The 13,279-nt window shown below is 45.7% G+C and overlaps 1 pseudogene across 9 annotated transcripts in view; it reads left to right on the plus strand.

Annotated features, from left to right (window-relative positions):
- Positions 1-13,279, plus strand: part of LOC147605658 (pentatricopeptide repeat-containing protein At5g16860 pseudogene) — a 48,098-nt pseudogene that overhangs the window by 2,075 nt on the left and 32,744 nt on the right. The window lies entirely within an intron of this gene.

Genomic DNA, 13,279 nt, shown 5'->3' on the forward strand with positions numbered 1-13,279 from the left:
ATGGTTTATTGTCTTGTGGATGACCACCATGAGGTTATAAATTGCACTTTCTTATAAGGTGAATTTTGGCATGTTCTTGGATTCATCTAGGTATATATATAGTAATATATATATATATATATATATAATGGTTGGGTGGTTAAGCAATGTATGCCATGCTAGGGTTCTTGCTTCTATCTTTGGGGGATCTTCATCTTTATCTCCTTCATGTTTTTCATGCATGTGATCTTGGCTAGGGTTAGGGTTTCTTATAGAAGGGATCTTACACTTCGTATTAGAGCTATAGGTTTCTTTCTTTGGGAGGAGGTAGTTCAGTTTTCTTGGGAGAGAGGAAGCCACTTGAAGATGGTGTTACTCTTGGCTTTGCCACACATGCTTTTCATTGGGGTATTTAGAGCAGGGGATCTCTTGTTGCACAGTTACCACCAATGATCGTTCGGCCTTGTTGACTGCGTTGCTGTGAGCTGCTCCAATGTTGTCTGTTGAATTCCTGTTGGTGTCCACTACTTTTTGTCCGGCAATTTAACTTAGCCTACAACCATTGTAGAAGCTCTTATTGGATGGCTAAGCTTACTACAACGCTTCAAGTACTTCATCTATACATGGCCGGGTGTCCCTTCATCGCTATCGACGTCGTCTTTCTAGCCATTGGCCGTCGACTTGCAACAGCAACATAGAGAGCCATATTCTTTAAAGCCTACATACCTCATAATTCTAAGGTGCCTATTGGAGGTGGTTCACACATAGGAGAGCCGAACCCTCACTCTCTCTCTCTCTCTCTCTCTCTCTCTCTCTCTTGAAGCTGCATAATTGCACAATGAAAGATTATGAAGATTTGGGCGTCGAGCATTTCGCACATGGAGATTATATAATAGCTCCCATTCTTGTAGAACTCTTTAATAGAGCCCTATGTGAAGGCTTCCCTCCCGCCTGGTTCACGAACACCTTGTCCCATCCATAAAGAAGGAGACCCTATGGACTATCATGATTGGCCACACAATGGCCAAGATTTAATGGGGCGGTACTAGAGTTTGAAATCAGCTAGCTTCATGGCAGAGAGGCACAGGTGGGCTTCAGGAGAAACTACTCCACACTTGATTACATCTTTACCCTATGGGCCATCATAGAGGAGGCGAGGGCATGGAAACATCATTTATACTGTTCATTTGTGGATTTCCACAAAGCCTTTGACCCTGTGCCTCGATCTCACTTGTTGAGATGACTGTAGGAGCTCTAGTTTCCACTAGCCATGATATGGGCCCAGTGTGGTGGTTGTATGAGGCAATGACTAGAGAGAGAAGAGAGAGGGATAGAGAAAGAACAAAGCTCTAAAGAGAGAATATGTTGTACGACTCAATGAGACACTTGATTGATTTTTGATTTTCACCAAGTACAATGCTTTTATAGGCTTAGGGCCTTATCTTTTTAACAAGGGCAATGACACATGGCATGGGCTTTTGAAAGCAAGCCTTAAATCCTAGTACAAATGTTGTTGGCATGTAAACCTCTTAGTAAGTGTTCGTGTGTTTGTATGTGAACCACCTCTTAGAGGGGCACATAATATCTAGATATTTTATGTGGATTGACCTAAGCAACGATTGCAGCAATAGTGCCATTTGTCAACTCCATGTGAGTGTGACTTAGTCAAAAGATAAGCCCCATGAGCTATAAAAACTCTGTTGCCATACCTGCTGATACACCCTTCGCTGCTTCTAAGCCCTAGGCATCACCATCCTGTAGTGGACCCTGCCATGAGAAGAAGCCCATGCCTTAGCTCGCGTCATCTACACCTGCTGGCTACGCAGCCACCTGTACCCGCTCAATATCCGTGCACAACAATCACCTTGTATCCCCTGTCACCTGCTGTGCATCATCGTCTGCATATTGCTGTCACCTCCTGTCACCTGCTGCTCCGGCTGTGACCAGATCGACCAACGCCCTCTTGCCTTGACTGTGCCAGCCACGTAAGCAAGCCTACAACAAACATAAGGTACAAATTTGGGTTTTTTTTTCAAATTTTGCATTTTTTAAAAATCAAAGAAAATTAGGGTTTTGGGCTATCTTTTTAAAAAGTACTTTTATGACATTGAACTCATGCTCAACCCTCCTAAAGCATTAAATTGAAAAAGGCCCTTGGTTGAAAACCCTAAATTTTTAGGGTTTCATAAGCTGAAAGTCATTTTAGGGATGTTGGCATTTAGCACCACCTATGTAAGGGTAGAACCTGGCTCATCATCTATAGGAGCTAAGACTCCTTGTCTCCATCATTATGTGTTCACATCTCCTCATTGAAAAGTTTGACGGGGACAACTTTCACAATTGGCAAACCAAGCTGAAATTCAGCTTGATGCATGAAGGCCTATGGCCTTACATTGAGGGGGAAGAAAAGATGCCCGAAGAAGGGGAAGATGTAGCACTAAAAGCTTGGAAGCTTAAAAATGTCATGTGCAAGTTTTGCCATGGACATATCCTGAAGCTAATCCAGAAGGGGCGGCGAGAAAAGATGATTAGAACCAGAATTTAGGAGCATGCTTTGCAGTTTTGGCCAGTGTTGGACTTGGAGCAGGACATCGAAGACATTGAAGGACCTGTCGGCTGCATGGTACATGTCGTGGCTGCGTTTTATGGAGAAAATGCCCAGTCGGCTGGCCGACCAGCAGTCGACCAGCTCTCCTTTTGTCCAGGGGCCTATATAAAGGCGCATTTGCTCATTGATGTGTTCATTCACTCCACTAGGGAGTGGGTCCAGCATTAGGACTGTTTTGGGTGTTTCCACCTTTTCATGAAGGCAGCCCATGGCTGCTGATTTAGGGGTACCTTTTTGTACCATATGAATATACTGAATTTCCAGCTATCTCTGTCTTTCTACTCTCCCTTCTGTCTGCGTTTCGCTGTTTTTGCATCAGCATGTTCTAAGTGGTGTTTAGGGCTGAAAGAAGACTCTCAGAGCTTCCGCGTGTTACATTGGTATCAGAGCATCAGGCTTAGCAAGGCTAAACGCTGTTTCGGTCCCATATGAAGGTGTACAGGTCCAAGGTACAAGAAAGTGCACGGATACGAAGCCCAAGGCAAGGAACACAAGATCGGGAAGAGCTCCTAGGAGGTTTGTTGGTGGCGTTCCACAAAGCCAGAGGGATGACAATCTTGTGAGCCAGATAGGTTTTCGGACAACGGTCCCAAGGGAGGATGATCCTCCAAGGGGTGGAGTGAGAGTGCCAGACTCATTTCTTAGGAATGAAGACCAAGACGGTGTTCAGAGTCAGGGCAGGAACGGATTGGGGACTGGATGGAACAGATGCATAGATCTTATTCAGAGTCAGAGTGGTTTTGGAGACCGGGCCAGGTTTTCAGTGAAAAGGGTTGCCAGAGATGGATGGATGACAGAGGGGGCCAGGGAACAGAATGGGATGATGACAGTCATCCAAGAATAGGTTGGAATCCTGTCATCAAGTTCAACAGAGGGGGATGTCATGTGCAAGTTTTGCCCATGGACATATCCTGAAGCTAATCCAGAAGGGGCGGGGCGGCCAAAAAAGATGATTAGAACCATAATTTCGGAGCATGCTGTGCAGTTTTGGCCAGTGTTGGACTTGGAGCAGGACATGGAAGACATTGAAGGACCTGTCGGCTGCATAAGATGCTGTCGGTTGCAATAAGTTGCTGTCGGCTACATGGTACAGGTCGCGGCTGCGTTTTATGGAGAAAATACCCAGTCGGTTGGCCGACCAGCAGTCGGCCAGCTCTCCTTTTGTCCAAGGGCCTATATAAAGGCGCATTTGCTCATTGATGTGTTCATTCACTCCACTAGGGAGTGGGTCCAGCATTAGGACTGTTTTGGGTGTTTCCACCTTTTCATGAAGGCAGCCCATGGCTGCAGATTTAGGGGTACCTTTTTGTCCCATATGAATATACTGAATTTCCAGCTCTCTCTCTCTCTCTACTCTCCCTTTTGTCTACGTTTTTGCATCAGCAGGTTCTAAGTGGTGTTTAGGGCTGAAAGAAGACTCTCAGAGCTTCCGTGTGTTACATTTTCAGAAAGCCTTTGGGTTGATAGCCGTAGGGTTGTCTGACAACTTCGTACATCATGTAGTAGATCTCGCGACTTCTAAGGAAGCTTTTGAGATGCTGGACAAGCTCTTCGGAGCTCACAAGAAAAACTCCAAGGTTTCCGTGGAGATTGAGTTCTATGGACTCATGATGCAGTCACATGAGAGCTTTGACGCTCATGTGAATAAGATGAAGTCCCTCCTGAACCAGGTTGCAGCACTCAAAGTTAAAGTGGAGGAAGATGTGGCCGTAATTGTGCTTATCAAGTCCATGCTAGAAGAACCCTTTGGTACCCTCATCCCCACACTCAAAAATCTCCCGATACTCACCTTGAAAGGAGTCATAAACTCCTTCAAGGAAGAAGATAAGAAGTTCAAAGCCAGAGCAAGAGGAGGGGATAGCTCCTTCTACACAAAGAAGCGGAACTTCAAAAAGTGCACAATTTGTGGCAGGACCAACCACACCAAGAAACACTGTTTTTCAAAGAAGCCCCGCAAGTATTGTGGTAAGACAAATCACCATGAAAATAATCGTTATCACAAAGCACAAGCAAATGTCACCTATTGCAAAGAAGAAGCAAACTTTGCAGAGTACAAAGCAGAGTGGGCTTTTTTAAAAAGCCCTCAACAGCAAAGAAGAAGTTGGCGTGACAAAGTACCTCTTCATCAAGGACTACACCAGTCACAACATTCCAATGAAACTAAGTCATAGGCTTAGTTTAATCCAAGACAGTATGTACTAGGATAACGCTTGAGGAGGGTGTTGAAAGCAAGCCTTAAATCCCAGTACAAATGTTGTTGGCATGTAAACAATCTCTTAGCAAGTGTTTTGTGTGTGTGTGAACCACCTCTTAGAGAGGCACATTATATCTAGATATTTTATGTGGTTTGAGCTAAGCAATGATGTTAGCAGTAGTGCCATGTGTCAACTCCATGTGAGTGTGACTTAGTCAAAAGATAAGTCCTAAGAGCTATAAAAATGTACTCACTCCTTGTACTTTCATATCATAACAATCACATCAATATAGTACTTGAGTTTTGTGCAATCATTGTCTTGTACTCTCTTTCACTCAACCATGGCTGCTCCACTGTTTCAGCCACCATAGTTGAACCCTAACCTTGATACCAACATGGGCTATGACATCATTGCTTACATACACACATAGAATCTAGCCTCAAGAGGTTGTTCACACACATAAGCACACTTACACACTAAAGGTGGTTCACACACACACACATACAAAGGGTTGTTTCATACACATGAAGCTCTGATTCCCATCAATCCAAGTGCGGGATGCTTGTGACATCTCCTTTTGTTTAGCTTGATGGAAGCTACGTAGCCTCCAAATAGGCTGTCAATAATGCTAGATAGTCTTCAAAGAAGTTCTTGTTAAGCCAAACTACTTCATGTGTCCCTCAGTTGTGAAACTTTGTGAGGAATTGACGCTCTTTATGGTCGGAGCCATGCTTGAAATGGTGCAAAAGGATCTGTTTTGGAGCCATCACTTCGGCTTTGTCGACAATATCAGGTTCTTATTCATCTTGGACATCTATGGGAGGAGGTATGGAATAGTGCTTCAGCCAAGCGACATGAAACACATCATGCGTGGTCCAATTGGAAGGTAACTTCAACTTCGGATACCTCGTTGATCTTCTCTAGAATGGAAAAAGGTCCGAAACTCCGAAACGACAACTTTGGACATCACTTGTCCACATGTTTCAACCTTTGTTTAATCCTAAGATATAACCAATCCCCTTATGAGAATTTTACATCTCTTCTGTCTTTGTTGGCTTGCCAAGTATAGGCCTTTATGAGAATTTTACATCTCTTCTGTCTTTGTTGGCTTGCCAAGTATAGGCCTTTTGTGCTTTGGCTAACTTGTTCTTCACAGACTCCAAAATCTTGTGGTAGGACTCTGTTTTTTCTTTTCAGTTAGCGTCGGGCACAAAAGATGATGTCTTGGTTAACAATGACTGGAACGGTCTTCCAAACGTCACCTCATATGGAGTCCTGCCAATAAACTGAAGAAATCTAGTCATTAAGAACTGCTTGAACCAAAGGCAAATATTGTTTCCACTTACCTTGCTGATCATGGACATAACACCTCAACACGTCAAACACCAATTCATTTTAAATCTATCTGGCTGTTTATTTGTGGGTGGAATGCACTTGAAAAATTAAACTTAGTACAAAATTATCAAAGAATGCTCTCCAAAGTTGATTGGTGAAATTGGCATCGTGATTTGAGACAACGGTCCTAAGTATTCCACCAATTGGGTACCAATGACAGATAAACGTCTTCAGGAGTAACAGTAGTCCTGCATGCAGAAGTGGCGAGAAGCTTCCTTGAGGATCTAGTGGCCTAGCCCTTTTCTCACCGATAGAGGTGGTGATCCCACTTGGCATTACAGACCACCTGTGTGGTTATTCCCCCCCCTCCCCCTTTATGAGATAACCTTCTCCTCATAGAGCGGCTAGCCAGAGGGGAAGTGCATCTTTCTCCACCTTTTGATTATTTGATCCCTGCCCCGTACATGGAGGTGAGTTTGTATTTGTATTTATCTCTTCGTGGCTGTTTTTCATTAACTAATAGAAGGATCTTTTTCCCGGGGAAAAAAAACATTAGTCTTGCAAAGAATAAGCATAACAAACTTGCTAAAACGATCAACAATCGTTAAACACTGCATGTTACGCTTACTTGGACTGGGAGGCAAATTTGTCAAAAATCCATAGATATATCCTTGAAAGGGTTGTTGGGAATCGGCAATGGTTGTAACAAACTTGCTTTCTCCCATGCGAAGCTTTCACCTTTTGACAAATTGGACAATGTTGCACATAAGTGAACTCGTCCCGCCTCATTCTTATTGGGATTTCAGAGTTAGTTAATGTGAATTCCCTCTAAAGGTGTGATCAACCCTTATTAAAGTCTAGGTTAGAAGATAAGGCTTGATGCCTATAAAAGCATGTACTGTACTCCCCCATATGCATGTATTCAGGTATCCATGTACTCATGTACCCCATTTTGACTAGTAGCATTAGCTTCCCCCCTACTGATGTATTGTGGGGCTATCACTTTTCTTTTCCAGACAGTGTATCAGATGTCACATGGTTGTAACTTTGGTCTCATAGGTCACTTTGGCCTTTTGAAGACGTTAATATAACATTTCATTTCATTTTCATTTCTCTCTCTCTCTCTCTCTCTCTCTCTCTCTCTCTCTCTCTCTCTCTCCTCCCCCCCTCTCACATGTCACAATTGTCACGGATTGAACTCACAATTATAAAAATTCCTTCACGATGTGTTGTATTGGTTCAAATCTCTACATAAACTGCTTCAAGACAGAGAGTCGAATTTTGTAGAAAAGCCAACCATCAAGTATCAAGAAATGGCATGGTCCTATGGCATCCAACGCCTGCTCCCATTGAGCCCTGAATTAATCGGAGTCCGTGTACCTATGCTTTAACTCGTCTAGTCCAGTACAACGAGATCCATGCGTGTGGATTGGATGTAGGAGACGGTTCCTTTCTTGCTCAATGCATCAACCATTGGATTGGCCTTGCCTAGAAGGTACCCAATCATGCCACTGAATTTCTGGAAGATTTGGCTCTAGTGGTGTTGCTGATCACTTCATTGTGTACTCGGCATCGTTTAAAGCCAACGCAATGCCTGATGATCAGTGGGAACCTCAAAGATGTGCCCATGTAGGAAACATTTCCAATGTTTCAAGGTGTGGATCATGGCAAGGAGTTCTTGATCATAGACCAAGTAATTCTTCTCCACAGGGATCGGCTTATGAGAGATGTAAGCAACTGGATGACCATTTTGCTGTAAAACAACTCCAATGGCGATATTACTCGCATCGGTAATTACCTGGAATGGGTCATCCCAAGATTCAAGTGCTAAACAAGGGTCTCTACTAAAGCAACCTTGAGGTCCTTGAAAGCTTGCAGTCCCCGTGGAGTCTTCACACCCTTGAGCAAATCTATGAGAGCTACTGAGAGGTCGGAGAACTTGTGGATGTGGGTGGAATATGCTTGGTAAATTCCCACAAACGACCATATATCGTATGCCATTTTTGGAATCTCCAAATTCAAGATTTTCACCACTTTGGCGAGATCTAATCGGATGCCATTGGCACTAATAATATATCCAAGGTAATGAACCTCAAACAAATAAAACTCGGATTTCTTTTCATTGACGTAAAGCTCGTTGCTTTCTAGCAACTTCATCACTTTTTCAAGGTCTGTCATGTTGCTCAACTGTAGCTGAAAATACCAGTATGCGATCCCGAAAAATGGAGAGACACTTCCCAATCAAGTCCCTAAAAATATGCATCATCATGCGGTTTAATGTCGCTGGGGCATTTGTTGAAGCGAACGACATGACCACAAACTCGTAGTGGGCCCGTTCAGTGCGGAAGGCTATCTTGGGGATGTCCCCATTGACAACTCGAGGGTACCCACTTTTCAAGTCAAGCTTCGAAAATACCTTGGCTCCATTCAGCCTCTCTAAGATATAATCAATCCGAGGCATTGAGAACTTGCTCTTGATTGTCAAGCTATTCAGAGCACAATAATCCACACAAAATCTGGAAGATCCATTCTTTTTCTTGACAAAAAGGATCAGCATTGCAAAAAGAGACACACTGGGATGTTTGAAATCTACTTGCAATAATTCTTGGAGTTGGCAGTGGTCCAACTCTGATTCCATAGCCTTGCTTAGGGGATATGGAAACTTGTTGGTCATGGGAGGAGATCTATTCTGTGATGCTCATGTCTAGACGGCGGGAGCTTGGGAGGGAGATTGTCCCAAAAGAAAATCTTCTGGAATAGGTCATGTAGGGCCTGGTACTTCTCGGAAGCACTGGTAACTGTCTGGGTGGTCTAAACATAGATCACCACGCCATGTGCGCCTTTCCACATTTCTCGTTTAGGCTGCATGTGGCTTATGAGAGGAAAGTCAGGTATCCGTGGCTTACACTTGATGATCACAAGAGCCTTGGACACATTCCGGAGAATTGGAAAAGTGTCACTTCCAGTCAGTGTCTGGGTGAAACTTGTGAAACCAACGAATCTCTAGGATTATGTCTGTCCCCACCAGAAGGGCAACCATGAAATCCTGCACAAACTCTTTGCCCTGAATGACTAACTCAATGGGAAACAAGCCCGTTGAGCGGCTTGTTGCGTAATCATATCCTCCATACTGCTGCTTTCGAACAAGACAATGACTCTCTAGCCACCTATGTAGCCAAGGGTCTTGAGCAACACATTGCGCTCATACTCTAGTTCATGGGTGCCCTTCCACTTATCTTCGAGCTCCCGGCTGACAATGGTGCCAATTGTGGGATTGGGAGCCGACGAACTAGAGGCATCCTAGGGGATCTTGTTGGAATGAAATCTTGCCCTCCTCTTCTCATGCTACCATGTGGCAGCCTAATATACCACATACTGGGTTGGGGTCAATTAACCCCTCTATATAGGGCAAAATGCCCTTGGTCTCCTTTGATCCCCCACCTTTATTGGTGGTCTCATGGGATGTTTGGGTGGGGGAGGGGACCCCGCCGGTTGATGGCCATCTTCCGCGTGGTGTGTCTCTATTTCACTTGGTGCTCTGTGCTTCGTGTTCTTTCATGGTATCAAAGCCTGGTTGGCTCCTGCTTGGCACCGGGCTTCGCTTCCAAGGGGTGTTGGAATGAAATCTTGCCCTCCTCTTCTCACGCTGCCGTGTGGCAGCATATTATCCCACATAGGGGGTTGGGGTCAATTAACCCCTCTATATAGGGAAAAATGCCCTTGGTCTCCCCTGATCCCCCCCCTTTATTGGTGGTCTCATGGGATGTTTGGGAGGGGGGACCTGACTGGTTTATGGCGGTCTTCCGTGTGCTGCGGCGCCTCTATTTCTCTTGGTGCTCCGTGCTCCGTGTTCTTTCAGATTTGTGTGGGAGCTTGGCTCACCACTAAAGCTGTCGAGGTTGGGGTTGCGGTCTGGGAAGGGGGTTTCGTAGGGCATGCCTTAGAAGTATGCCCTATTGAATGACAATAGAAGCATCGCCCCTCCTTTTTATACTGGTTTTGCTCACTGGATGAGCTTTCTAGTTTGGAGTAAGTTTAGTTGCGTACGTCAAGTTCTTGGCACTAGAGACTCCCGTGCTCTGTCCTAGGGAAGACCCCGATTGGTTCTCGCCCTTGCTACTTGCAGTAGTTGCCTTGGGCAGTGTGGGTTGGGAAGTCTTGGGCTTTCCACCATTGTACTTCATTTCAACACTCGAGTGCTCGTTCGAAGATCGGTGGTTCAAACATATGCACATCCCATTGGATTTGTATGTCGAGAGCATACCGGAACTGCCTTCTCTTGTCCTTCTCAGCTTTGCTCAACTATAAAGCGAGGTGAGTGAGCTTGTTGGCAAACTGGAGAACTGGTTGCATGCTTTGGTGCAATCCCTTGAACTTGTCCTCAAGCTATGCAAGATAATGAGGCGGTAAAAACTGCTTCTTGAGGTGGTGACAAACTAGTCCCATACATAGGCAGCAACTCCGAAACGGGAATTGGCTTGGGCCCGACGAGTCCACCAAGAAATGGCCTCACCCTCAATGAGCAACTAGCTAACACTACTTTCTCCACATCCGACTTTCTACCCGCAGCAAAATAAGCTTCAAACTGACGAATCCAAGAATACAAAGCAGTGAGGTCGAGTTTACAATGAATACTTATTGAAGTTCACCTTCTCGTGAAGATGAGTTGAGGAAGTAGCCAGTTTACCGCCCTTGCGTTGAGATGCAAGGAATCGCTCATGCTACATGTGTCGTCTTTGGTCCTCTTGCATGGCAGCACGAGTTGTTGCTTTACGGTCCGCCTGCATCCGAAGCTCCAGCTCTTGTATTTGCAATTCAAGTGAAGGAGGAGCCTATTGCATTAACCCCTTAGTGGAGCTGGTTGAGGTAGGGATTTGGGTGAGAACTGGCGAGAGGGGGGAAGGTAAAACGGGGGAAGAAAAGGTTGGAAGAGGTAAATCGCTTATCCAGGACATGGATCATAGCTTTCTGCTCAAGCAATTGATCTCCGTGTTACTTCATGAGATTCATGAAATTCTGGAACATCGCTTGCATTTGGTCCCCAATGACAGCAGTGCTCTTGATGCCGTTGCTGCAGAAGTGACTCTCTTCCTGGATCTAATAGTCTCTTCTTGGATCTGTTGTTCTTTCTCATCGTCGGAGCTTCCAGTGGTCAAGGTTATTCTTGACGGCCAACAAACCATCCAGTGTGTGTGGGAGACGTTTCCGATCGCGTTCCGAAGGCTGAAAACCAATTGTCCTTCGAGGGACAGGAGTCACACCGGAATGGGAGGAGCTTCCGGTGTCTAAAAACCAACCACACAATCGAATTTTTTTTCTTGGCTGAATTTCTTCACCAAAAGGCAAAGCTCAGATACCACTGTAACATGTGGAAGCTTACAGACGAGGATTATACTGTTAGCAGTCATGTCATGTCTGTACATTTACACCAGGGCCTCTGTTGTGGGTGTGCCTGTCCGATTTAGGTGTTTTCTCATTTTTCCCCACTCTCCATATTTTTCCCTATTTTTTTTGGAAGGTTTTCCTGTGCATGTTGGCTACCTCTGTATGTTGGCCGACTGCAAGATTGTGTGCTCTGACATTGGCCGACTGCTCCCTGCTTCTCTCTGTTGTGCTGGCCGACTTCACACGTGTGATGGCCGACTGTCTGAAGAAGCTGGCCGACTGGAGATGTAGCAGTCGGGTGTCTTTATGGCTGCTGTCGGCTGCCTTTTGTGCTGAGCCGACTGGCTGATGGGGCCGTATAAAATGGTCCCATGGCCCCCCACACTTTGTATTTAGTCACCGGGATTTTCTTGTGTATATATAGCTGTCATGTGCACAGTGTGTATCTACCGTGTGCTACACGCACACAAGACTAGCTTCGAGGTTTGGGGAAGCTTGGAGCTAGGCAGGCTAATTGGCGAGTTGAGTTAGGGATAGACTAACGGGCGGGCACCCAAGTATGGACGGGCGGGCGCCCAAGTGTGGACGCCGGATGACTGGCCAAGAGCCTATAAAAGGGTGGCCAAGGTTAGTCATGACTCATTAGATATATAGAGTCTTGCATGACTATGTGAGAGCTCTATGGTTAGGAGCCTGGATCTAGTGCAGATGTGCACCTGCTTCATGCAGCCGAGGTTGGCAGCAGTCTCGAGGCCCGCAAGGGTACCTTCGTGGCGGTATGGGACGTCACGAGGTAGAGATTGGTCGGTACGTCCATCTAGTTAGCTCAGCTCGTGGCTCGGTGGGGACAGCCAAGTCTTGTGGGCCTGCCCACGGCTATCGAGGTTGGGAGGTGAGTCAGGCCTGCACCCCCGTCTTGTTTGTTTGATTTGTTTGCAGGTTTCGGGTCATGTACCAGGAGCGTTCTACGAGGAGATCCTTTGGGGTTTTGACAGTGGTATCAGAGCATGCCTCGTGAACGAGCAAGTTGGTAGGTAGAGAAAAAGAGGTCGAAGAAAAGGTATGAGTTCGAGAAGCTTGCTGTTTTTTCTGTGCATACTGCTGTTATTTCAGATTGAGTATGTTGCTTTTTCATCATAGAAACCCGTGATGATGGAGATTGTGGTCTAGTAGGGTTGGTTTGCTTAGCAAGAAGAAGGGCTATATGTTTGCCACTGTTTGAACAGTGTGGAGAGAGAAAAGAAGAAAGAACCAGTCGGCTATTGTTTGCGAGAGAGAGAGAGATAGAGAAGGTCGCTGGCTGTAGCTGTGTAGCCTTGTATACGCAGCCAGGGTTGTTGATTATCTGCAGACGTTGGCGGGCTGTTACACATAGTCTGGCGCACGTGTGCAGGCGCTGGTGCGCAAGGTGGCACAGGCGCCCCTATGATGTGCAGGTGGCCAGGTATACGCACAAGCGCACGCAGGCAGTCGGGCCAGGTAGGTGCGTAGGTAGCAACGCCAGGCAGGTGGTTACAGTCGGGTACACGTGCAGGTACACATAGGTGGCAACATACGCAGGTGGGTACACGCAGTCATACGGGTGGCTGGAAAGCAGGCGCAAGGTGGCTTGACGGCGCTGCAGAAAAATGCGAAAGCAGGTTGCCAGGTGGAGGTATTTTTAGCTTTTGTTAAATAATAAAAAAAACAAGGACCCACGCCACGCTACCTTGCTTTTGTTTTTTTTTGCTAAACCTTAGTAAAGGGTTTAAAAACCCTCTTTATGCTTTATAGGTGT

This window comes from Cibotium barometz, chromosome 59, assembly GCF_041138505.1.
Source record: "Cibotium barometz isolate CiBa-2024 chromosome 59, ASM4113850v1, whole genome shotgun sequence".
Lineage (NCBI taxonomy): Eukaryota > Viridiplantae > Streptophyta > Polypodiopsida > Cyatheales > Cibotiaceae > Cibotium > Cibotium barometz.